The sequence below is a fragment of the Panthera uncia genome, chromosome B4 (assembly GCF_023721935.1).
Source record: "Panthera uncia isolate 11264 chromosome B4, Puncia_PCG_1.0, whole genome shotgun sequence".
In the NCBI taxonomy this organism is placed as follows: Eukaryota; Metazoa; Chordata; class Mammalia; order Carnivora; family Felidae; genus Panthera; species Panthera uncia.
In genome coordinates this window covers 80,827,881-80,855,354 of record NC_064809.1, presented here as the reverse complement: position 1 = coordinate 80,855,354, position 27,474 = coordinate 80,827,881, and the positions used below count along the sequence as shown (strand labels likewise).

The following is a 27,474-nucleotide window of genomic DNA, read 5'->3' as shown; positions in this document are numbered from 1 at the left end:
ATACTGTCTGTCTTCTGGGCTGCTTCTTTTGTCTTTCCTCCTCCATGCTACCCTCCCACCTCCTAGATAACCATCCTCTTACCCCATATGGTCAAAATATTCAAAGAGCGTAAGTATGGGGTCTCTATTGTCTCATGGCCCATGCATTCCCCAAACCCTTGTACTCCATCATCCATTCCCATCACTCCCTGGAAACTCAGAGCTCACCAAGGACCTAGCAGCCAATTCCCAAGGCCTTTTATCTTTCTTCCTTCTCAGATATCACTGCAATAGTTAGCACTTTCTTTTTTCTAGTGATTTTATCTGATTCTCAGATTCCAACTGGGTCTTGGGTGAAGGAAGTGATTGCTTTCAGATCATGCCATGCGTTTGTTGGGGCCTGTCCATGACTCCCATCACCCACAGGGAAAGTCAAAACTCCTCAGCTTGGCACATAGTAATAATAGTGAACAGTCATTTAGAACTTAACTTGTGCCAGGCACTGTTCAAAGCAACACACACACATACAGATCCTCACATGAAAACCTCATGAGGTCTGTGCAATCATTGTGCCCATTTTTCAGATGTGGAAACTGAGGCACGGATTTAGGCAAAAATTAAGTCAATTGTCTGAAGCCAAACAGACGATGAGTAGTAGAGACAGGATCAAATCACTACACCCTACTATCTCTCCCCTGAACACTTTCCATGGTCTGGCTCTGGCCTACTTTTCACACCTAAGCTCCCTCCTCTCACAGTCAGAAGCCATCACCTGCTCCGCCTTGACTACCCAATTCTGGGAACACGTTCCATCCTCGACTTCCTTTTTTTTTTTTTTTTAACGTTTATTTATTTTTGAGACAGAGAGAGACAGAGCATGAACGGGGGAGGGGCAGAGAGAGAGGGAGACATAGAATCGGAAGCAGGCTCCAGGCTCTGAGCCATCAGCCCAGAGCCCGATGCAGGGCTCGAACTCACGGACCGCGAGATGGTGACCTGAGCTGAAGTCGGATGCTTAACCGACTGAGCCACCCAGGCACCCCTCCATCCTCGACTTTCAAGATACTCCACTTGCCTGGTTCTCCTGCTTCCATCACAGCATCCCTTTCCTTCCTCCCCCTCGGCTCCTCCTCTCCTTCCTTACACCCTAAATGCAAAGATTCCCCAATGTTCTGTCCCAGAATCCTTCCCTGCCTGCTCCTCACCCCCTCCTTGGCAATCTCATTCCCTCTTAAGGCTTCAACTCTCCCCTCCACACAGCTATCCAGATCTATAAGCCCGACCTGACCATTTTCTGAGGCTCTGTCCTGCATTTCTAATTTCCTTAAATACCCTCCAGCCAGACGTTTAGCCAGATACTCAATATATCCAAGGCAGAACTCATCATCTTCTCTCCTAAAAATGCTTCTCCTCTAGAATTCCCAATTTCTATCTGTATTACATTTTAGTCTCAAGGCTCTGACAGTTCCTCTCCTTGCCAAATGCATCCCTTGAGGAGATGAGGCTGTCAAGGAGCATCTGTCCCCTCCCCTTCATTCCTATGGCCACATCCATTGTTCAAGCCTTCAACGCTCAGTGCCTCTTGCTTGGCCTATCAAGAAGCCTTAAAAAAAAAAAAAAAAAAAAGGAAGTCGAGGATGGAACGTGTTCCCAGAATTGGGTAGTCAAGGCGGAGCAGGTGATGGCTTCTGACTGTGAGAGGAGGGAGCTTAGGTGTGAAAAGTAGGCCAGAGCCAGACCATGGAAAGTGTTCAGGGGAGAGATAGTAGGGTGTAGTGATTTGATCCTGTCTCTACTACTCATCGTCTGTTTGGCTTCGGACAATTGACTTAATTTTTGCCTAAATCCGTGCCTCAGTTTCCACATCTGAAAAATGGGCACAATGATTGCACAGACCTCATGACTCACTACCCCCACTGCGTCAGTCCCTTCCCTTCTCATCCACACAGTGCTCTCTGGTTAAGTTTTCCAAAGCACAGCTCTGCTGATCTTACTGCCTGAAAAGCACTGAACCTACTAAAAATCATCTAAATCTACGTAAAACCTTTTTTGGGTGTACAAGGCCCACTCACACTGCCTATGTTCCACCCAAACCAAAAAGCTTGTTGTTCTCCATTTTTTTGTGCTCTGTTCTTCCCATTCCTTTTCCATAAATGCCCTTGTTGCTCACCTCTGCATGTCAAATAGTATCTTGTCCTGCAAGATTCAGCAGTTCACACTTCCTCCATACAAAGCTTTCTCAACCAGCAGATAGATCGTCAACCAGCAGATAGATCTGCTCTCCCATAACAATCTATTCATACCTCTCCCATGTAACTCAGCTCTCCACCTGGACTGGTATGCCTGGCGCGGTTCTGTGATTGATTCATCTTTATAACGGACACAGCACCTACACCAAGGCTTCAGTCCAGGATGTAACTGAACTGAATAAACAATTAACCACTTCTGGAAGACCCTGTTTGTTTTTAACAAAACCAAAAAGCAATGCCACTGCACCCAACTGATTGACTACGATTATATGTCACTGTTGTATTCCCTGCATAATTTGTCTTTTTCTTGAAAGTAGTAATTATAATACAATACACAGTACATGTCCCTGCAGGCCTTTTCCTTCTCTGTAGATACTTTTTTTATTTTTAAAATGTTTTTTCTATTTATCTTTGAGAAAGAGAGAGTGGGGGAGGGGCTGAGAGAAAGAGGGAGACACAGAATCTGAATGAAGCAGGCTCCATGCTCTGAGCTGTCAGCACAGAGCCCAACGTGGGGCTCGAACTCATGAACCTCGAGATCATGACCTGAGCGGAAGTCAGATGCTTAACCAACTGAGCCACCCAGATGCCCCTCTCTGTAGATATTTAGAAAGTATCTAATTCCACAAACACACATAGAAGCAAGTGTAAGCCAAGACAGCACTACTCAACCTGACCATTCTGCCTAGCACCTGGCTGCAAAGCCTTGCCTAGTCTTTGGCTCCTCCATCTTTCTCACGTTTCACACTCAGTCACTTTCCAAACCCTACAGATTTTTTTTTTTTTTTGGCCATTTTATACCTTTATTTGACCATCAGTGACTAGTTCTCATATACATTAACTATAGATTTTTGAAAGTGGTGACAGGTACACAGGTAACCAACATATAGAGCTTGTTTGGTGAATCTTCATCCTCATTATGTTTTCTGGACAACCACACACAGATATGGTATGGAACATCCTGTAAGAGTTAAATTGTAGTGTAGGGCTAACCTGTAGCCTTGGGAAATAACAGCTTTGTTTTGACACTGTAGGTTAAGAGATAACAGCCTTGTCCTATCAATCAAGGGAACAAAAGTTCAAGGGAAATCAACTGGATTGGTGTTTGATTGGATAGGGGCAAGGGCATGTTGAGAACTTTGAGAAGGTGGGCCAGAGGCAGGGTCAAGGAGGTCAACTGGCTGCAGCTTAACCGCAGAAGGTCTGAACTGTTTCCACCCCCATCTGGGGACTATTTCTTTGTTCTGTTCCCAGGTGATGATAAGATGATGTGGTCGGCTATAAAAACTCTGCACCCTGGCTGTTCGAGGCCGCACTCTGGTCAAGAGTGTCAGTCCCGATCGGGTTGGCCTTGCCTCTCATTGCAATAAACTTTGTTGTGACTGTCACTGGTGCCCGAAGCATTCTGTTTCAGGAGTCGTGTGGATGCAACAATTCCTTACTCCTTTAGCCCACATTCCTTAGTCCTTTAGCCCAGAGAGCTTTGTTAAGCCTGGTTGTCAACATGCACATCTGGAGCTCCTATCTCCTCATGGCAAATTTCCAGATCTCTTTGAGTGCCTGAGGGGCACACTTCGTGCAATCCATTCCGTGAATGCACTTGTGAATGTGAATGGTGTGTTCTCTGGTCACTGCCTCCTTGATGACAGAACAACCCTCCTTCTTCTCACCACCCTTCTTTGTGGGAGCTATTCTGCTGGACCTTGGTTGGAAAGGAAACCAAACCTTACAGATTCTTTAATACTATTTCTCACGCCTCTGCCCTTTCTTACACCCTACCTGGGATTTTACTTTCACTCTTCTCATCTGGCCTAAAGCCTCCTCTTAAATTTTTTTTTAATCTTTATTTATTTTTGAGAGAGACAGAGCATGAGTGGGGGAGGGGCAGAGAGAGAGGGAGACACAGAATCCAAAGCAGACTCCAGGCTCCAAGCTGTCAGCACAGAGCCTGACGCGGGGCTCGAATCCACGAACTGTGAGATCATGACCTGAGCTGAAGTCGGACGCTTAACCGACTGAGCCACCCAGGCACCCCTAAAGCCTCCTCTTAATTTGTCTCCTACTTTCCAGTTCATTCTACACACCACTGCTGGGTTAACTCTTCTCAGGCCCAGTCTTAGCCATGTCATTCCCCTTCAGCATTCCCCAGGGGCCCACCAGAGAAAGTATAATCCCTTCACCAGATGATTTTAGGCCCTGCATCTATAATCCAACTCACAAAGGCCAGTTTGCAGTTGTTAAATAGAAAATCACAAGCCCAAAATGGAGTCACTTACATTAATGCCCCACATCAGTAAACCAAGACTTAATACATCACCTGCAGTTTCAACTCCCCCCACCCCTGCCGGAATGTAATCTTTAACCAGCCAAACTGGATTTCTTGGAAGTAATCCTCTGATAGACGCATTCCTCCTCAGAAGGGCAACCTTGCCTAGACAATACTTTCCTTTTTATAATACATTTCTCTTCACGCAATGCCCTCTCTCTGCCTTGTAAAACCTTTCCTTTACTGAAGTTCAGTGAAGCTCCCCTCTGCTTGCTAGGTGGGATGCTGGTTATTTAAAGGCAGAAAACTTAGGACAAAATCTGAATGTAAAAAAAAAGAAAACGTCGTAGAACTTTTTTTTTTTTTTTAATTTTGTAAAAAAGGAAGTGAGAAGGAAAGCTGGTAAAAGCAAGACAAAAGGGGCCAGCCAGATGTCCAAGGCTGGATACGCCCCTTACTTGTTTTTGGCTTCTGTAATCTTGCTTTCTTCCTGCATCCACCAACTGCCCTCACAGCACAACTGGTAAGTGGCCCTCCCTTTTTTTCTTTTTTTTTTCTTTCCTCTTGAGCCCCTGCAATCCCACCCACAAAGAGGCTGACGCCAAGGCTCAGGGCTCAGCCTTTGGAGGCGACTCTGCTAGGCTGGCACCTGTGTGAAATAAACAGTCTTTCCTGATTCCCCAAGTGCATGTCGCTTGTCTCTTCCTGGGCATCGAGTATTTGCTATAACAGAAGTTGTAAAAGGTTTGTGGAAAAGGAATCATTGACAAGGAAGTTTAATGTGTGGTCAAGCTGGCTAAGATTAAAAGAATTTGTTTAAGACTGAGTTTTAATGTCAAGAGTACACTGGTGCAAAATTAGGATTTTGGTTTTCCTCTGTTAAAAGGATGGTTTTCTTAGATTATTGGTCTGTCCTTAATAAAACACTGTAAAAAAGGTTTATCTTTACCTTTAATGTAATTTGCCTAGAGAAACAAAGGTTCTATGTTTTATCTTTATCAGATCTTTCATTACTCAGAAGAAAAAAAACTGAGTTTTTTTAATGTTAAAAGAGTTAAGGCTTTTTACAACTATTTAACTTTCTGCATTTGTCCACAAAGTCCTAATGTCACTTTAGTTAAATGGATAACTGAGTATTGTTTCACAATGACCTATGATCCTATTTGACCAAGCGTTTTAAAGTCTCTCTGATATCTTTTGACAAACTTTCTAAAATCAAATTCTAAAGAAGTCTTTTGACGGCAAACAGTTAAGTTTTCCTAAAGGTCCCTAGAACATTTTAAAAGATTTGTTCTCCTCATAAAAGAGAAATATGAAACCAATTAGGTTTATGTAAATAAGTGTTCTACAAATTGTATAAAACCTAGAAATTTGATATGTCCTAGAATATGCTATTACTTGTAATTCTACTTATTATCTTGAAGTGTTGTGTAACCAAAATAACCAAATTTCATTGTCAGTCACATTGTAATGAACTCTAATCAGACCTTTAACCATGACCTTTTTAAGACATTTACACACAGTTACTGTTTTACTCAGTTGTTTTTACAAACGCTTCCTGCAAATGTGTTTTACCTTCAGAGAAGTTCATGAAAAGGAATCTAACAAGTACTCCAGAATATAGATTTCTGGTAACTTTTAGATCATACAACTGAACTGGGTAAGAATTTCCAAAACTAGTGGAAAAACTGTATTCAAACAGAATAGGAATTAATAATACAGGACTAAATGAACTGAGGAAGAGGATTATAATTTTTATGACTCTTGTTTAAAACGGGGGCACCTGGGTGGCCAGTCAGATGAGCATCCTACTCTGGCTCAGGTCATGATCTTATAGTTCACCAGTTCGAGCCCTGCATCTGGCTCTGTGCTGACAGCTCAGAACCTGAAGCCTGTTTTAGATTCTGTATCTCCCTCTCTCTCTGCCCCTTTCCTGCTCTCATTTTCTCTCTCTCTCAAAAATAGATTAAGTAAAATAAAATAAAGTAAAATGAAATAAAGTAAAATGAAATGAAATGAAAATACAATACAATAAATAAAACATCACTGGTTCTCTAAAATTTTGCTTTTTAAGGGGCGCCTGGTCACCTGGATGGCTCTGTCAGTTAAGCATCCGACTTCAGCTCAAGTCATGATCTCATGATTCATGGGGTGAGCCCTGCATCGGGCTCTGTGCTGACAGCTCAGAGCCTGGAGCCTGCTTCGGATTCTGTGTCTCCTTCTCTCTCTGCGTGCCCTCCCCCCCCCCCCACTCTCTCTCTCTCAAAAATAAATAAACATTAAAAAAAATTTTTTTAAGGGGCACCTGGGTGGCTTAGTCAGTTAAGCGTCCAGCTCTTGATTTCAGCTCGGGTCATGACCTCAAGTTGTGACTTAGAGCCCTCCATCAGACTCTGCACTGGCAACATGGAGCTAGCTTGGGATTCTCTCTCTCTCTCTCTCTCTCTCTCTCTCTCTGCCCCTCCCCTGCTCGTGCTTCTCTCTCTCTCTCTCTCTCTCTCAAAATAAATAAATATTTAAAAATTTGTTTTAAATTTTGCTTTTTCATATTTCATATTTAAACTACCAACAATTTGGTGATATATAACTTTGTGAACAAAGATTAAACATTTACTTTCTCTCCCTACCCAATCCCTCCAAAAACTCTTGAGTATTCTTTTCATGACAAAATAACTAGCTATTTACATAAATTCAGTGAGAATCTGTTCTCCTTTTAACAGGACATAGTTAGAAACATTGGTTATATTACCAAAGCTTTAACTGGAATGTCATATTTTTTTAACATTTTTTTAATTTTATTTTTTAAGAGACAGAGACAGAGTGCAAGTAGGGAAAGGGCAGAGAGAGAGGGAGACGCAGAATCTAAAGCAGGCTCCAGGCTCTGAGCTGTCAGCACATAGCCCCATATACGGCTCAAAACCACGAATGTGAGATCAGGACCTGAGCCGAAGTCAGATGCTCAACAGACTGAGCCACTCAGATGCTCCCGGAATGTCGTATTTTAAAGAGATGGGCAAGGACTCCAAAATGACTAGACAGTTTGAAGGAACAAAGGGTAACTTTACAGAGTCAATAAAGACCCTTAAACAAAATCAACGTGGCACCTTGCTTACAAGTTTCCAGCAAAGCAATTTTACAAAGAGCCTGTATAGTCACTCACTATTCATTCTTGCTGCACTTACATAAATAATCAGGCAAAGTTTAATGCAAATTATTTTTACTATTTAAAAAATGAGGGTAGTTTTGGAGAGAGGAAATTATGCTTACGTCTTTGTCTGTAACCAGATTCTAATCTGGTTAATTGTCTTTGAGGTTCTGTTATATACCTGTAAATTGGACTGGATCCTAAATTCTTCTAGTCTCCTCAAAAATCTGGCTACAACTCTCCAAATTAATGTTTCCAATTTTCTCCCACCCTTCTGGTTTGGAACAGGTAAGAGAAAAGAGAAAAACAGGTAAAAGAAAAAGAAAAGAGAAAAGTTCAAACTGCCTTTGAACCTCCTTAGAAGTGACTACATCACATCCTCTTTGCTACCCAGATGGCAGCCAAACGTCAGGGAATTAAACGTTGGACATGTATCTCATAGCTGAATAAGGTCCCACCTGACATCTGGTCCTACCCAGGCGCTGGAGACTTCCAAATCAAAGTGACTAGGAAGAGAAGTAGCTGACATTGAGGTAGACTGCTTCCTGCCAAGATGCCAGATCAAGACTTCATACTTTAAATACAAAACCCTTTCTTCTTCCCTTTCTTTCCTTTACTCTGGCACTCACCTGGAAAGACAACACTATCATCCACATCTCCTGGGCCATGGCTAGGAGTGAAACCTTTGCCTTTCAGACTACTGGATTTGTCATCAAAATCTCCTACTTGTCCATTTACAGTGCCTCCTTAGTGGAATTGGTTTGTGCCTTGTCAGGGTTTGCCTTTGTCCGTGGTAGTTATCATTATCCATGGGGCTACAATGCCTAGATAGCTGGCACACAGCTGGGCAATGCCTCTTAGGTTATCTGTGTCCCTAAATTTTCACAAGTGAAACAAGACATCTCATTGGTCAGTTTCCTTGGACTGTCATTACCAAATTAGAAAAAACCTACCCGGAGGCATTCATGTCTTAGGACTCACTTTTTTTGGAGGGCCATACTTTCCTGTTTAGGAGTAAATATAAATGAGAATATGATCAGAAACTTCTCCCTAACTCTTGAAGATATTGCAGAATTTTGCTAAAACAATAGCTGCCCAACAAGGATCCTTAGACTCTCTAGTCAAAGTTGTTCTTCATAATAGGATAGCCCTTGATATGTTAGCTGAACAAGGTGTCTCTGCTGTGGCCAACACCACGTGCTATACCTGGATTAATACTTCTGGGAAGGTTAAAACTCAGTTACATAAGATCACTGAATAAGCCACTTGGCTCAAAAAGGTGACTCCTTCCACTGGGTCTTTGTTTGATTTATTTGATTTTGATTGGTTTGGATCTTGGGGACCATGGCTTCAAAGTACACTTCAAACACTGGGAATTATAATAATCATAATAATCTCCCCGGTGTGTTGTATTCTCTCAAAAGTTTTAAATGCGGGGCACCTGGGTGGCTCAGTCAGTTAAGCACCGACTTCGGCTCAGGTCATGATCTCACAGTTTGTGAGTTTGAGCCCCACATCGGGCTCTGTGCTGACAGCTCAGAGCCTGGAGCCTGTGTCTCCCTCTCTCTCCGCTCTTCCCCTGCTCATGCTCTGCCTTGCTCTCCTTCAAAAATAAACAAACATTAAAAAAAAAAAAAGTTTTAAATGTATGTTCACAGCCACTGACCACCAACCAAATGATCTCCTTAAGACTAGAACATCAGAAAAAGAACAAAGAGGATAACTGACTCAAAAATTGTGAACCTGAAGTTGTAACTTGTGGATATCTCAGATTAGGCAAAAACACGTCATGACCTTTGAATAACAAAAGATCAACAAAAGCTGTTTTAAAAAGAAAACGGGGGCACCTGGGTGGCTCAGTTGGTTAGGTATCCAGCTCTTGATTTCAGCTTAGGTCATGATCTCATGGTTCGTGAGTTTGAGCCCATAGGGCTACGCGAGGACAGCTTGGAACTTGCTTGGGAATCTCTCCTCTTTCTCTCTGCCCCTCCCCTACTCATGCATGTGCACACGGCTCTCTTTCTCTCTCAAAACAAAATAAACATTAACAAAAAAAAAAAAAAAAAAAGAAAGAAGGAAAAGAAAAGACAAAACCACAAGGACACCTGGGGTGGCTCGGGGGGGCAACCGACTCTTGATCTCAGCTCAGGTCTTGATCACAGGGTCATGAGTTCAAGCTCCACTTTGTTCCTGAGTTCAAGTACCATGCCCAGCATGGAGCCTAATAAATAGACAGACAGACAGACAGAAAGAAAGAAAGAAAGAAAGAAAGAAAGAAAGAAAGAAAACCACAGGCCCAAAATGGTGTCGCATAGGTCAAGTCCCCAAACCAGGGCTTAATACTTAATTTAATTGTAATTTCATCCTCCCCGAGAAATACAGGCTCAACCAGTGAGTCAGGAATTTTGCAGTCAGCACCTATGAGCCTGCCACTTGGGCCTTTTCCATCCCCCAAAGGAAAATGGGGTAATTTGCATGGTAAGATCCTTTATTCTTCCCCCTAAGGGAAAGCAACCTTGCCTAGAACAATCCTTTTCTTTTACTAACAACTTTCTTGCTTTACTCTCCTTCCTATAAAAACCTCCCATTTTGTATAACTCCTCAGAGCTCCCCTCTACTTGCTAAATGGGATGATGCCTGATTCATGAATCATTTAATAAAGTCAATTAGATCTTCAAATTTACTGGGTTGAATTTTGTTTTTTAAAAGCTATGAAAACTACAGAATGTAGCTGAGAGTGGTGCTAATTCTTTAAATTTTTATCATATCTCAAAAAAAATTTTTTTATCATGTCTCACTTAAACTTGAGAGTCTGATCAAGAGGGGGTAATTTTAAAAAGAAAACCACAGGCCCCAAATGGAGTCACTTATGTTAAGGCCCCATGTCTGTGAAAGGGCGGGCCTACGCCGGCGGACTCCATCTTGTTCTGTGTCCTTCACCTTGACCACACCTCCTCCCCTTGAGTAACTCCCCCCTCACCTGCCTAACAGGATTCAGACCCTTCCCCAGGACCCTTCCCCAGCCAATCGGCTGAGGCCATAGCCATTACCTCACCAACTGCCCCTAGTCCCCAAAAAAACCTTTGTCCTTTTGAAACTCGCCCCCTCTCCCCTGTATCTCACCGCTGCGTCGGTGCAGGTAGGGGATTGAGCTCGAGCTAGCTCGAATAAAGGCTCTTTTGCTTTTACATCGGACGCGGCTCCCTGGCGGTATTTGGGGATCACGAATTCTGGGCATAACATTTGTATACCAAGATTTAATACCTAAGCTAACTACAGTTTCAACCTCCCTGGGAATGTAACTTTAACCAGCCAAAATTGAATTTCCTGGTCAACATTAGGAGATAATCCCCCATAGACTCTTTCCCCTTAGGAGGGCAATCCTGCCTAAATAATACATTCCTTGCTAATAATTTTTTTTTTTAAATGCACTCTCACTGCCTTTAGAAATCTTTCTTTTTCCAAGGAAACAGCTCAGTACAGCTCTCCTCTACTTGCTAAATGGGATACTACCCAATTCATGAATCATTTAATAAAATCAATTAGATCCTCAAATTTTGTTGAATTTTGTTTTTTAACAAATCAAGTTAGAAAACTTATTGTTTCTCAAACTTACCAGTGTATTTCTGCCTCTGGGGTATTGCTCTTGCTATTTCCTCTACTTGTTCATTGAAACAGACATTTATTAAATGTGTGCCATGCCCTGGGTAAGCACTGAGGATACACAGATGAGTAGAAGAGTACCAGAGTGCCAATCCTTAAGAAGCTCGCAGAACTAGTAGGGGATGTAGAAATAGAAACAAATTATTTTTTAAATAAACATGAGGTTGTCTTCAAGATGACATGTTTTTTTTTAATGTTTATTCATTTTTGTGAGAGAGAGAGAGCGCACACACAACAAAAGAGAGAGCATGAGTGGGGGAGGGGCAGAGAGAGGGGAACAGAGAATCAGAAGCAGGCTCTGCTTTGACAGCAGCAAGCACGATGTAGGGCTCGAATTCACTAACCATGAGATCATGACCTGAGCCAAAGTCGAATGCTCAACCAACTGAGCCACCCAGGTACCCCAAAATAGAAACAAATTATTAAGAAAATGTGGAGAAGACAACAAGAGAAAGCACCTATTTTTGCCAAAGGATTAAGGGAAGACATATTGTTAGAGGTGAACGGAAGCTCAGCACACAAAGCAGAAGGACAAGAAGGATACCCCAGGCAGCAGGAACAGGATGTAAGAAGGCAAAGAGGTTTATAAGGCTAGAGGCCATGGAATAGCAAGAGACAATGCTGGAAAAAAATAGGTAGGGACCTGATCAGGAAAGCTGTTGGATGGCATGCTAAAAAATGTAGATTGTGTCCTACATTTTCTTATCCATACATTCAATAAGCATTTATTGAGCACCCACTATGTGCCAGGCACTGCATTAAGTGCTCACTCCTCATTCACTGCTGGTGAAAACATAAAATGGTGCAGTTGCTTTGGAACCTTGAAAACATTAGGCTCAGTGAAAGAAATCAGCTGCAAAAGACTACATATTGTACAATATGATTCAATTTACATGAAATTTCCAGAAGAGGCAAATCTATAGAGACAAAGAGTAGGTGAGTAGCTGCCTAGGGATGAGTTGAAGGAATTTGGAGGAAATGGGGGGTGAATGCTAGAGTAAGGGAATTCTTTTTAGGATGATAAAAATATTCTAAAATTGATTTTGGTGATGATCACACAACCCTGTGAATATATTAAGAGCAACTGAATTGTATACTTTAAATGTATGAACTATATATGTGAATTATATCTTAATAAAGCTTTTAAATAAGTAAAACAGGGGAGCCTCAGTGGCTCAGTTGGTTAAGTGTCTGACTGTTGATTTTAGCTCAGGTCATGATCTCACGGTGGTGAGATGGGGCCCCACGTTGGACTCCACGCTAAGCATGGAGCCAGCTTGGATTCTCTCTCTCCCTCTGCCCCTCCCCTGCTCGTGTGTGTGCACTCACTGTAAGTAAGTGAGTAAGTAAATAAATAAATAAAATAAACGATAGACATAATAAACATGTTAGAAGAGTGTATGCACTTTGGAAAAAATAGGAAGAGCAGAATAAAGGGCATCAAGAGTACTGGAGGAAGGATAGTTTGTAGCATTAAATACAGTGGTCAGAGTAGGCCTCATGGAGAAAGCAACATCTGAACGAAGACATGCAGATGAAAGAGTTGGCCATGCAGTGGGTTTGAGGAGGAAGGGAGGACTTAGAATATACAAGAGGCAGATGTCCTAGGACCTAGTGATTAGATGGGGGAGTCCTAGGATGACTTCCAGTTTCAAATCCCTGGAATGCAAAGACGGTTCAACATATACAGCAGATCCTAGACTCCACCAAAAAACTGTTGGAACTAATAAACAAATTCAGTAAAATTGCAGGATAAAAAAAATCAACATATAAAAATCAGTTGCATTTCTATGCACTAATAATGAACTACCTGAAAAAGAAATAAAGAAAACAAACTCACTTTACAATATCATCAAAAACAATAAAATACTTAGGAATAAATTTAAGCAAAGAGGTAAAAGATCTGTACAATGAAAACCATAAGACTTTGATGAAAGAAATAGAATACACAAATAAATGGACAGACTCCCATGTTCATGGATCAGAAGAATTAATATTGTTGGGGCACCTGGCTGGCTCAGTCAGAAGAGCCTGTAACTCTTGGTCTGGGGGTCATGAGTCTGAGCTCCACATTGGGTGTAGAGATTGCTTAAAGCAATAAATTAAAAAAAAAAAAAAAAGAATATTGTTGGAATGCCCATACTACCCAAAACCATCTACAGATTAAAGGCAATCCCTATCAAAAACAAAAACAAAAAAATAAAAAATAAATAAATAAATGCAATCCCTATCAAAATTCTAATGGCATTTTCACAGAAGTAGAAAAAAGAATCCTAAAATTTTTAGGGAAGCACAAGAGACCCCTAAATAGCCAATGTAATTCTGAGAAAGAAGAACAAAGTTGGAGGCATCACACGTCCTGATTTCAAACTATCCTACAAAGCTATGGTAATCAAAGATGCATGTTACTGGCATAAAAACAGACATATAGATCAATGGAACAGAATCAATGGCCCAGAAACAAAGCCACATACATAGATCAAACTACATATATATATATATATATATATATATATATATATATATATACAGGAGCCAAAAAGACAAGAAATAACAAGCGTTGGCAAGGATGGGGAACAACCCGAATGAGGCTGAGAGGAGAAAAGGCAAAGTCTTCTCTGGAAGAAGTCTCAAGGAGATGAGCAATACTGAGGGCTGGGTTCTGCTAAGTAAGTGTTTTCACTGAGCTACTTCCTTGGGCTGGAGATGACTGAGTCCAAACATGACTCTATAGGTGTTTCCCCTGAGCCTTTTCTTTACCAACGGTGCAGTCATTGACCCATTCTATCCTGGAGACTTGGTCCTGAGACTATCTACATGAACTATATAGAGGTCAGAGGTCACTCTGGCCACTTCCCAGCCTGAGATTTCCTTCCTCCTCTCCCCATTTAGAGTGAGCTCTTCTCCAAGGGAAGTTATTTATATTTGTGAATGGGGCAATGTAAGTATGAGGAAAAAGGAGAAGCTAGGGGAAGAGGAAACAAAGGTGTAAGGAGGGTGTGGGGAAGTAGGCCATGTCCAGGGGCTCCAGGAAAGCAGAGATGGTTTAATCTCTGCCTAAGCACCCACTAGGGTGTCCCTCCTTTGTTCCTCCCTCCCAATTATCAGTCTCCAGATTCCATTCCCCAGCCCAGGTCTTAGTGACAGGGCCCCAAGGAGAAAGCAGGAGGGTTTGGAGCCCAAGAATTGACCTTTCTGGTTGCCTGGGGATCTGGGTAAATATAGGGTCCCCAACCACTGGCATGGATATTAGAAATGTAAATATCAACTACTGCCCCTGATTGGTTTCTCTGCAACCCAGAAACCCAAAAGCAACTAGCCATGATACTCTGTCATCTATCCCTCAGTAGAGCAACCATAAAAACCTGATACAGGTGTGAAAAGGAGGGAAGATTAGCAATCCTCAGTGTTAGGCTGTCTGCTAAACTGGGCTTCCCTAACCAGCCATTGTGTTTGTTGTGTGCCAAAGACTCTCACATATAAATCTGGAGATGTTTCAGACTTCCGTGATTTTCCTCTTTAGCAACAGTGCAGAATGTATTTCATTTGTCAGAACACTAGTTGATATCAATGAGACTACCTGGCTAATTCCCTGCCTACTTTTCCTTTTCTTCCTTTCCAAGAATCTCTCTGCATGAGCTCCTCTGCCCCCAACCCTAATTTTGTGGACACCATAAAATCATGAGCATGGATTCTGAGGCCAGATTACCTCGGTTCAAATCCAGACTTTATTATTTACTTGTTGTGTGGCTTGGGGCAAGTGGATTAACCTCTCTGTACCTGGCTGCACATCTTCAAAATGGGAAAAGTACAGCTCAGTGATTTGTTGAAAGAGTTAAATGAGTTAACACAAAAAAACACTGTATTATTGTTAGATATTATTAGTATTATTTTGGTTGCTGCTGCTTCATCAGTGCCATTCTAGGCCTTTCTCTATAAGCCCTACCTCTTCCTCCAGAATTCAAAAGAAGATTTCACCATGGGAACTCAAACTGTCTGGTGCATTCAGCCACCACTTTTTCATAGTATGTGAAACTCCATGTATTGCAACGTCCTTAATCATTTCTATCAGCTCTTTATCACCATACTGGACCATGCTAGTTCACCCTGACTTTCTTCAATCTCAAGCAGAGGATCTATCTCTCTGCAATATAGTGCACGGCAAAATAAGAGGCAGCCTTTATTCCCTCCTTTCAAATCTTCAGACCTGGGTTTGTCTATAAACTCCAATCAGTCTAGTCATTGATCCTAAGAGCAAGTCTATAATCAGTACATGGATTCATGGACTGATCCACCACAACATTCTTTCTTCCCCTATTGGACATACAGACTAGATGTCAGTCAAGCCAATAAATGTTTATCATTATAGATGCCACTATGCACCCACCATAACGTTTTAACTGAAAAAAAGTTGACAATGTCAAGTGTTGGCAAGAATATAGACAAGCAAGCATTCCCAGTGAAAGAGTAAATTGATTCAATCAATTGAAAAAAAATGGTTTGCCCTTATCTACCCAAGATAAAGATCCACCTTCTTATACTAAAAGATTCCACTTTTAGGTACATAATAACGATGGCCACAAAATATGTGCATATGTGCATCATAAGATGTGTTCATAGCAGCATTATGCGTAATAGCCAAAAGCTGAAAACAACCCAAATATGCACCAACAATAGAATGGATAAATAAGTTGAAATATGTTCACACAACAGAATGCTATACAGTGACAAAAATGAACAAACTACAGTTATACACAATTAGATGAACGAATCTCACAAATATAATATTGTGACACAAAAGAACTTCGTGTAGATTCCACCTACCCAAAGTTATAAATAGGAAAAGTAATCTATGTTGCTACCCATCAGATTCATGGTTACCCTTGGGGAAGAGAGTGGGGTCAGAGATTGAGGGAGGTATTAGGGGGTTGTCTGCAGTGCTGGTTAATGTTCTATTGCTTGACCTGTGTGGCTGTAACTTAAGTATTAATTTTGTGAAAATTCACTGAACCATCCACTTTTGATCTGCATGTTGACTCAAATTAGAAAAATAAAAATACTTCTAAAAAAAAAGAACAAAGAAAAAGAAAAATACTTCTTTTTTTTTTAATTTTTTTTTAACGTTTTATTTATTTTTGAGACAGAGAGAGACAGAGCATGAACGGGGGAGGGGCAGAGAGAGAGGGAGACACAGAATCGGAAGCAGGCTCCAGGCTCTGAGCCATCAGCCCAGAGCCCGACGCGGGGCTCGAACCCACAGACCGTGAGATCGTGACCTGAGCTGAAGTCGGACGCTTAACCGACTGAGCCACCCAGGCGCCCCAAAAAAATACTTCTTTAATCAAAAGAAAAGAAAAGAAAAGAAAAAAAAAAAAAGATGGGTGCCTGGGTGGCTCAGTCTGTTGAACACCTGACTTCATCTCAGGTCATAATCTCACAGTTCATGAGTTCAAGCTCCACATAGGGCTCTCTGCTGTCAGGGAGGAGCCTGGTTGGGATTCTCTGTCTCCCTCTCCCTCTTTGTGCTCTCTCTCTCTCTGTCAAAAATAAATAAACATTAAAAAAAAGAAAGAAAGAAAAAAGTCTGAGGCAAATCACTTCTGCATTTGCTTGCAAAATTCTTAACAAGAGCAACGTGCATCTGTACAGTGTGCAAGACCCCACATAATAAATCCTGTCATGCATTTAGTACTAGTAGAGACTTTGTCTTTTCTAAGTAAATAGTATGCTACTGATTATTTTTAAATTACCTAGTTCTTGGTATTATCTTAGAAGTTCAAAGCCAAATTTAATGTTCATAGTTAATTCTCTTAGTCTTTTTTAAATTCATTTTTAATTAATTAATTTTTTAGAGACGGACAAAGAGTGCAAGCGGGGCAGGGGAAGCAGGAGGGGGAAGGTTAGGGAGGGAGGGAGGGGGGGAAGGTTAGGGAGGGAGGGAGAGAGAGAGAGAGAGAGAGAGAGAATTCCAAACAGGCTCCACACCCAGCATGGAGCCCAACAGGGGGCTCAATCCCACCACCTTGGGATCATGACCTGAGCCAAAATCAAGAGTCAGATGCTCAACCGACTGAGCTGATCAGAAGCCCCTCTCTTAGCCTCTGTAGACAGCATTTTTTCTTCTCTCTTCTATCACTTTGATTTTCTATTTCTTTTTGTACTCCTATTTGCATTTTTTTTTTTTTTAATACGGAACCCTTCACAAATTTGCGTTTCATCCTTGTGCAGGGGCCATGCTAATCCTCTCCGTATCATTCCAATTTTAGTATATGTGCTGCCAAGCGAGCACTCAATTTCCATTTTAATATCCTTAGTGTATATGTGTCTTTTACTTTAGGTTACCTCTAACTCTTTTTGAAGATGTTCCATATGTCCAAGAATAAATTTTAACATTCTCCAATCTCAGCCTCATTCCAAAAAGTGACTTAAGTTCTGCCAAATGGGAAAAAATTAGCAAATACTCCAGCAAAAGGCATTTTTTTTTTAATATCACACTTCATTTCATATCATTATATAAGATCCCACAAAGAGAAGGAAAAATGTTACCTGAGGAATTCTTGTTTGGGATTGTACGTCAGATTTCAAACACTTCTTGTTTAACAGCCTTTGGAATTTTCCTTCTTCTCTGCTCTCCACAGAACAAGTGGGAAGTAATAATGTAACTATTAAACCCTGTTTACGGGCCAAGTGAGGGAGGGAGGGAGAGAGAGAGGGGGTGAGAAAAAGAGAGACAGAGGGAGAAAGAGAAAAGAAAAAGAAAGAAAGAAAGAAAGAAAGAAAGAAAGAAAGAAAGAAAGAAAGAAAGAAAATTTCACCACTCCCCACTGCTAAGAGCTTGCTTGCAATGGGAAATGGGGTGGGGTTGTTGGGGGTGGGGTTAGGGCAGGACCCAAACTAGACTACCAAACTTTAGCAACACAATTCTCACGATTTAATTAGAGAAGGCCCCTTTTGCTTACCCACAGTTTCACAAACTTACCCCACAGCTACCACGTTAACTATGAAAGAGTTGATTTTCACCAGTGTCAAGAAACCCAGTTTATGGAGCATACCCAGAGGTTCCTATTTGCAAGTATAAAACCATCCTCAACTTTTAAACAATACTTTCCCAAACAACAAAGAAATGAAGATTTAAAAGCAGAAACAAAAAGGTGATGAAATTTTCTTCAGGAATCAAAGCTGAAAGATCTTTTAAGAAAATGAAAAATTGGGGGGCACTTGGGTGGCTCAGGCAGTTAAGCATCCTACTTCTTGATTTGGGTTCAGGTCATGATCTCATGGTTTGTAAAATCTAGCCCCAGGTCAGAATTCTCTTTCTTCCTCTCTCTGTGCTCCTCCCCAGCTCTCATTTTCTCCCTCTCTCAAAAATAAATAAATAAACTTTTTTTTTTTTTTTTTTTTTTTTTTTTTAATAAAAGGAGGGGTGCCTGGGTGGCTCAGTCAGTTAGGTGTCCAACTACGACTCAAGTCATGTCCTGCAGTTCATGAGTTCAAGCCCCATATGAGGCTCTGTGCTGACAGCTCAGAATCTGAAGCCCGCTTTGGATTCTATGTCTCCCTCTCTCTCTGCCCCTCCCTCCTTGCACTCTGTCTCTCTCTTTCTCTCTCTCAAAAATAAATAAACATGAAAAAAAAATTAAAATAAATAAATAAAAGGATGTAGCAGGATTCTCGCACAGAGTTGTGACACCGAGGCTTTTCTTTCCAGGAAGCAACTTTATTCCTGCCGGCACCACTCAGTCGGGTTCATACCTGAAGAACTGGGCCCCGAAAGTCCCGTGGCATAGTTTTTTTATACATTTTCTGTTTCTTTGTCTCCCATATATGGTAACACACACAAACATGTAGTCTGATTAAGTAGTCTCAGTTTACAAGGTCATGAGGGATGTTGTCACATAGATGCATAGCCATGTTACCTTCAAGTTTTGGGGGGGGTTCCCCCTCTTTTCTCTTTTGTTTTCTCTCCTTAGGGAGGGAACCCTACCACAAGGAAAGAAAAAATTGGGACACCTGGCTGGCTCTGATGATAGAGTGTATGACTCTTAATCTTGGGGTTGTGAGTTCCAGCCCCACATTGGGTATAGGGATTACTTAAAATTTTTTAAAAATCTTTAAAAGAAAATTTTGAAAAAATCATTACCAAGACCTCTCCCCACACAGACCCCCTCCCCAACCCAACACACACACATCACTGACTCAGGAGTCTAGTACTGGAGACTTGAAAGGACTTCATGAATCCCACTGGGCAGTGGCCCCTTCCACTCCCCCATGCTGCCCACCCTCCACCTTCTGCCCTGCTTTCAAAACATCTCCCTCTTGTGGTAAGAGCCCAGGCCACTCTACTCCCTTGGGCCAAGCTGGCAGTTCTCACCAGTGTCATCCTTGCTCAGCTGGAGAATCAGATCTGTTATAACCAAAATGAAAAGCAGAAAGAAAAGAGCTGCCCTGGCCAGCCAGAGTTTCCTGATCCCTTCAGCCCCCACCCTCTGATCTAAGTTGGAATACTAAGATGTAAAAGTCTGCTGGAGTAAGGAAGAGGGGAACCTGACTAATTTAGGCAGAGCCCACTCAGATTGCCCATCTGAGATCAGCTGCTTGAAACCTGGGGTCTCGGCCTTCATACAGCCACACACCCTGCCAAAGAGCTGCAACTGCTTAGTCTTGGGGCCTGCAGCCAGGGTGTGTGTCTGTGTGTGTTAATAACCCCCCTTTTTTTTTTAAATGATTTCTTTTTTCCTTTTTTTAGAGACAGAGTATGTGTGCAAGTGGGGGCGGCAGAGACGGGCGGGAGAGAGAGAGAGAGAGAGAGAGAGACAGAGAGAGAGAGAGAGAGAGAGAGAGAGACAGAGAGAGAGAGAATCCCAAGCAAGCTCCACGCTCAGCACAGAGCCAGATGCAGGCCTCGACCCCATGACCCTGGGATCATGACCTGATCTGAAATCAAGAATGGGACGCTCAACCGACTGAACCACCCAGATGCCCCTGTTAATAACAGCTTTATTGAGATAAAATTCACATACCATACAATTCACCCTTTCAAAGTGTATGGCTCAGTGAGTTTTGGTATATTCACAGGGTATCTAGCTTCAGAACACTCTTCACCCTAAAAAGAAGCCCTGTACTCTTTAGTAGTCACTCACCATTCTTCCCCTCCCTAGCCCCAGGCAACCATTAATCTAATCTCCAGATCTATAGATTTGCCTATTCTGGATATTTCACATAAATGGAATCACACACTATGTGGCCTTTTGTAACTGGCTCCTTTCATTGAACATAATGTTTTCAAGGTTCATCCATATTGTAACATATATCAGTATGCAATACTGTGATTTATAAGAAATATTTTTCACATATGTTTGGTCTTCATCATGTTTCTGGCACACAGCTCCCAAAGCCCTTGAGATTTCCTGAGGGATAAAGAGCAATGGGTACATCTTTCCTTATAATGTTTGACCTTTTGTCCTCAGTCTCTGAAATCACTTCAGAGCCCTGAAAGTAAAAGGGGTGACTTATTATTCCTAACAAGCCCCTTTCCACCACAACTGGGTTTATGTTAATGAGATGACTTGGCAAGCACTTCCTTGGTTGCCTCAGAAATCAACCAGGAATAGAAGGCTGGAATTTTTAGGGGCGCCTGGGTGGCTGTACTGACAGCTCAGAGCCTAGAGCTTGCTTTGGATTCTGTGTCTCCCTCTCTCTCTGCCCCTCCCCCAATTTCTCTCTCTCTCTCTCTCTCTCTCTCTCTCTCTCTCTCTCAAAATAACTAAACATTTAAAAAAAAAAAAAAAAGGTTGGAATTTTTAGTCCCACCTTCAGACCTCCAGGGAGGAGCAAGGGGTTAGAGATAGAGTATAATCACCAACAGCCAATGATTTAATCAACTATGCCTACATAATGAAGCCACCGTAAAACCCAAAGGGGCAGGGTTCAGAGAGCTTCCAGGTTGGTGGACACGTGTAAACTAGATTCAGGAAGATCTGGAGATGGCATGGAAGTTCCATGCCCCTTCCCACATACCTTGTCCTGTGTATCTCTTCTTCTGGTTGTTGATTCATATCCTTTGCAATAAATTGGTAATCTAGTGAGTAAATGGGTTTCCTGGGGTCTGTGAGCAGCTATAGAAAATTAATCAAACCCAAGGAGGGGTTTGGGGGACCCTCTGATTTATAGCCAGTTGGTCAGAAGCACAGGTGATTACCTGGACTTACGGTTGGCATCTGAAGTGGGGCAGTCTTATGGGATTGAACCCTTAACCCATGGAATCTGATGCTATCTCCAGGTCAATAGTGTCAGAATCGAGCTGAATTGTAGGACATCCAGCTGGTGTCTGAAGAATTGGTTTGGATATGTGGGAACACCCCCCACCCAGATTGGAATTGGTATTAGCACCCTGTCATAACTCTTCCCTCTTGGTTCTTAAGAAATCATGCTCTCCCAGCTCTCCTACTCATTCACATTGTCTTTTACTGGCTTCTCTTCCTCTACCCACTTTTTTTTTTTTTTTAAGATTTTATTTTTAAATAATCTGTACACCCAACGTGGGGCTTAAATTCACAACCCCGGGATCAAGAGCCACGTGCTCTACTGACTGAACCAGCCAAGCACCCCCTCCTCTACCCAGTTTTTAAAGTCAATGTCTTTAAGAGTTCTATCGTGGCCTTTCTTCTCTTCTCACTATACACATCCTCAGTCATCACCAGCTTCAACCCTGATCTGAGTGCTAATGACTTGCAAATCTCTGCCTTCAGTCCAGATCACTCCTGAGATCTAGCTCCTCATATCCAAGTGCCTGCTGAACATCTTCCACCTGGGTTCACCCATTCATTTCATAAACAGAATCCCTACTATGTGCTAGGTCCTACCAAATTACCGGAGATAGTAGAGGTGAGTAAAATAGACTTGATATTTGAAGTTTTAGGACTTACAGTCTTAGTAGGAAAAATAGACATTAAATATCTATTCCCACAAATAAATATATAATTACATACTAATGGGGACTATGAAAGAAAAGCATAAGGTGCTTAGGGGGTATCACAGCGGTAACTCAAATTCAACTTTTCAAAACTGAAATAATGACGCCTCACCGCAATCAGATCCTCCTCATTTTCATGTTATTTCCTATCCTAAATGTATTCAACAAGCACTCAAAGAATGCAGTAAGTGCCTGCTAGGTGCCAGACAATCCCCTTCTCTCCAGTTGCCCAAGCCGGAAACCTGAGAAATCAACCTAGACCACTTCCTCATTCCCCACATCCGTTCAATATTAATTCTACCTCCTTAAATCGGTTGTCCACCCAAATTCCTCCATCTCCACTTTACTGCCTTAGTTCAGGCCATAGGTATTCATCACCTAGATTCTAGCAACAGTTTCTGGGGTTGCTCTGCCTGCGGTTGCTCTCTTCCCTCTGATCTGCCCTCCACAAAAACACAACTTTGATTATGCTTCTCCCTGGCTTAAAAGCCTTCCATGGCTCCCCACTGTCTTCTGACCAATCCAAATTCCTATGGGGGAACAAGGCTTGATGTGTTTTCATTTGAATATGCTATTCTTTATTTTCAGCAGTCTGCAAGAAGAAAGCTAGACCCAAAGAATATGTAGTTTTATGACTAATAAGAAAACCCATATAAGACATATATGGGCAGGTTACTTATCAAAAAACTGATGGGTTCACTTACAGTTTAGGTGGAAAAAAATTTAATTTTATCTATGATATCAAATATATAGATTAAAAAACAATTGCAATGTCCCATAACATGTTTTATCAGCTTTGTGGCCATCATTTGCTTTGTGGTTCAAAGAATCACCTCTATAAGATTAAACTAAAACTTTGCCATTAAACAAATATAGTGGTGCTCTTTACTACTTTTCAGTAGTTTATGATAACAAGAGATTGAACCTATCATAATTCAACTTAAATATGACCTTGGCCCCAACTAGATAGTCTCTCTTTACTATGCTCTTGCATCATCAGAACATATTCTCTAATATTCTCTTTCTTACCTTATTAAAGAGGGAGATAACTAGCACAGGAGTGCTTCAAATTTTCAACTTACTTATTTCAACAAGATGATTTACTCCCAAGACTTCTCATCAAATACTGATATGACCAATATTTTATTTTAATTTTAACCAAAGCTGAACAAAAATGGAAGATAAATAATTTTTATTTCCACACTCCCTCACTTGGCATGCAATGCTTTAGCCATGGCTTGCCTCTCAGCCCCATCTCTCACCAGGCCTTCCCTTCAAGTCTGAGCTCTGTCCATATGGAACCACCGGCAGTTTCCTAAAAGTGCCATTCCATTTACAATTTTGTGCCTGTGCTCCCCGTACCAATCTTACCCAAGTCTTAAGGAAAATGCTGATGCCAATAAGACAGCTGGTTTACAAATGTATCTATAACACTTGATTACACTTTTTGATTTGTGTCTCTGGCCCCTACTAGGCTGTAACTTTCTCAGAAACAGAAACCATGCCATTAATTTTCCCCCCAGGACTAGCTAAGTGCCCAGTACAAATGTTCATTAACTGTGCATCTATCTACCAAATAAATCATCTTTTTTTACATGCTAAAAACACCCAGAATAACAATAGGAGTAGAACTGGAAGGAAAATCCAGGAGGTAAGTGTCAAAGTCTGCAAATAACTTGGGGAGACCTGGGACTGATGGGTTACCCAAAGAGGATGACAGTAGATGTAAGTAGTAAAAGTAAACAGGATGGTACCTAGTGTAAGACTTGAAGGACAAAGGGGTTTTGCACCTCTGTGGATGAAAGCACAAGGGGAAACCAACTGAATGGCAATACTGCCTCCCAGTGGCAACTGGGATAAAAACCTCCATACCAGAGCACTTGCACCCAATAGCTTTCTCACACTGAGTGGTTCTGGCCTATGAAGTGTGCCAGGAACCTCTCACTTTATCTCATTTCATTCTCACGACAACCCCTTGTAGAGACACAGCATGTAGCTTAGGGGTTAAAAGCACAGACTGTGGATCCAGGCTATCTGGCTTTCCCACTTACGAGCTAGTGTGAACTTGGACGAAGTATTTAAATTCTCTGCGTATTTCTCAATCTATAAAATAGGGATAATATTAGTATCTACCATATAGGGTTCTTAACGAGGGATAACATTTTTTAAATTTTTTTAATGTTTATTTTTGAGAGAGAGATAGAGCACAAGCAGGGTGTGGCGGGCAGAGAGAGAATGGGAGACACAATCCAAAGCAGGTTCCAGGTTTTAAGCTGTCAGCACAGAGCCTGACACGGGGCTCAAACCCACAAACTGTGAGATCATGACCTAAGCCGAAGTCGGATGCTTAACCGACCGAGCCACCCAGGCGCCCCACAAAGGATAAAAGTTTTTTAACAATTCTATACATTACTCAGTGTTTACCACGATAAGTGTAGTTACCATCTGTCACCAACAGTGTTATTACAATCTTATAGACTATATCCCCTATGCTGTGACTATTTCTGTGACTGAGAATAACTGAGTATAACTGAGAGTTAATACTTCTTAATCCCCTTTATCTATTCCACCCATCCCCTACCCACCTCCTCTCTAGCAACCACCAGTTTGTTCTCTGTGTCTAAGAGTCTGTTTCTTTGTCTTTTTGTTTCTTAGATTCCACATGAGTGAAATCATAAGGTATTTGTCTTTCTGTCTCACTTATCTCACTTAGCGTTATATTCTCTAGGTCCATTCGTGTTGTTGCAAATGGCAAGATCTCATTCTCTTTTATGGCTAATTGCTATTCCATTGTATGGGTCTATAAATATATCACATCTTTACCCATTCATCTATTGGTGGATACTTGGGTTGCCTCCATAACTTTGCTACTGTAAATAATGCTGCAATAAATATAGTGGTGCATATATCTTTTCTAATTAGTGCTTTCATTTTCTTTGGGTAGATACCAAGTAGTGGAATTAACGGATCATGGTATTTCTATTTTTAATTTTTTGAGGAAGTTCCATACTGTTTTCCATAGTAGCTGCATCAATTTACATTTCCACCAGCAATTCACAAAGGTTCTTTTTTCTCTACATCCTTGCCAACACCTATTTTTTCTTCTCTTCTTTATTTTAGCCATTCTTTTTTTTAATACTTTTTTTTAATATTTATCCATTTTTGAGAGAGAGAGAGAGAGAGAGAGAGAGAGAGCAGGGGAGGGGCAGAGAGAGAGGGAGACAGAATCCCAAGCAGGCTCCGTGGCATCAGCACAGAGCCCAATGCGGGGCCCGGACCTATGACCCATGAGATCATGACCTGAGCCGAAACCAAGAGTCAGACGCCCAACCGACTGAGCCACCCAGGTGCCCCTATTTTAGCCATTCTGACAGGTGTAAAGTAGAGGGGAAATTCTCAAAAGGGTACTTCACAGCACAGCAAATGTTATATAAATATTAGCTATTATTATTATTCCCTTTTTCCTGATGAGAAAACTAACGTTAAATAAATTGAGCACACAGTAGGAACTCAATAAATATAACTTCCTTTGCTTTTTTTCCCCTTATATCTTGGCCCCTTCAAGTGTTGCATGCCTTAGTGGTCCTGAAATTCAAATAGGGTACCCTCAAATATCCCAAAGAAGTCAATTCCTAAAAGTTAAGTGTTTAAGTGTTGGACTCCATTTCGGCTCAGGTCATGATCTTACAGTGGTGAGATCGAGCCCCATGTCAGGCTCCATGCTGAGCATTGAGCCTGCTTGAGATTCTCTCTCTTCCTCTGCCCCTCTCCCCACCTGCACTGTCTCTCAAAATAAATACACACTAAAAAAAAAAAAAAAAAAAAAAAAAAAAAAATTCCAGACACAAGTGGTTCTGGAAAAAAGCACTTTTCACTCTGGAAAAGAGTGAAGACTTTCCCAATAACAAAATTCACCCAAAACAAAATGCATAGGGATTGTAAAAATCAACTAAGATTTGTGCAGGAAACCAGGTTTTAAGGAATATTCAAATAAGTATAGTCTGCCCAGAGCCTGCTTTTGACCACTTTGTCCACAGGAGCTGAGAGACCAGTGATCATTTTCAAGATTAGGCTAATAATAACTTACTGGAGATTCTATTTTCTCCTTTCTCTTCTATCGGTATTGGAAACATAAAATTCATGAAAATAATGGCTTTCAAATGACATATTTTTTGTGATTATAGACTGCCCACCCCAGTCCACATTTGCAATGAGGTGTATCTTTACTAGGTACAACTGATTGGCAGATTTGCACATTAGCAGCAAACAGGCTCCTTTCCTACTCGGAAAGCTCTCCATGATATTGCAAGATCCCTGGGGTGTTCTATTTGAGAGACTGAATATACAAAGAGTAGCCAGATAATATATAAAAACAACAGAATTCTGAGGGTACCCGGCTGGCTCAGTCAGTAGAGCATGCAACTCAGGGTCATGAGTTCTAACCCAATTTTGGGCACAGAGTTTACTTAAAAACCAAAAAACAGAACTCTGACCCACAACCTGAACAAGCCTACCCAGGAAACCAATCCCCTTATCTATAATAAACAGCTCAGGAAGCCAGCCTGCTATAAGTCAGACTTACAGAAGTCAGACTGCTGCCTCTAGTGATAGTTTAGGAAGCCAAACCAAAAGCCCTGTAGCAACTGGCCCAAAATGGCCAGGACTTGATTAATAAATGACAGCCTCCCTAGATTTTGTGGCCACTTCCAATTTAGGACCAACCAGAGGAAGCCAAATATGAGCCCCGAATCAGTCACATAGAATGCCCCTGCTCCTAGTTAGTCCAACTACAGCTTTTCCATGCAAACAAGCCTGAAACCTTCTCCCCTCCCCCTCCACTATAAAGCTTTTCCACTCTTCTGCCTGCCTTTGACTCTGCCAAAACTCAAGTGTCTGCAGCTGACCTCCTTGCTATATAGCAAGCTCCGAATAGTCTTTGATTTTCTCATTAGGTTGGTCTTCGTTTATTTCCACATATCGTACCTAATAATTCTATGAAGAATTAATTTTCAAACCCTCTTAAAAAAGATATTGGCTTACATTGTTCAAATGCGTTATTTCTAAGACATTCATACAGTTAGCGGAGAACATCATTTTCTCCTTCATCTTAAGAACCTAGGCTCAAGCGCTCACCTTTCTGCACAGCTTCCGGGAAAGGGGGCAGCTTCGTTCTACCCACAGGGGCGGTGGACCTAGCGTC

At 41.6% G+C, this 27,474-nt stretch overlaps 1 protein-coding gene and 1 non-coding gene across 4 annotated transcripts in view; both read right to left on the bottom strand.

The window, feature by feature from the left end:
- The window catches only part of LOC125920256 (17-beta-hydroxysteroid dehydrogenase type 6-like), a 47,822-nt gene extending 20,349 nt beyond the window's left edge, over positions 1-27,473 (bottom strand). Inside the window, exon 1 of one of the 3 annotated variants that reach the window (XM_049627371.1) lies at positions 27,408-27,473. The gene's annotated coding sequence lies outside the window, so the exon portion shown is untranslated. Of the gene's footprint in view, positions 1-11,255; positions 11,443-17,848; positions 18,041-27,407 lie in introns of those variants that run through there. The other 2 variants (XM_049627373.1, XM_049627374.1) reach the window with 2 other exon arrangements.
- Positions 17,486-17,591, bottom strand: LOC125920482 (U6 spliceosomal RNA). Its single transcript, XR_007457074.1, has one exon. It is a non-coding gene; the product is annotated as a U6 spliceosomal RNA (small nuclear RNA).
- Position 27,474: the final 1 nt, after the last annotated feature.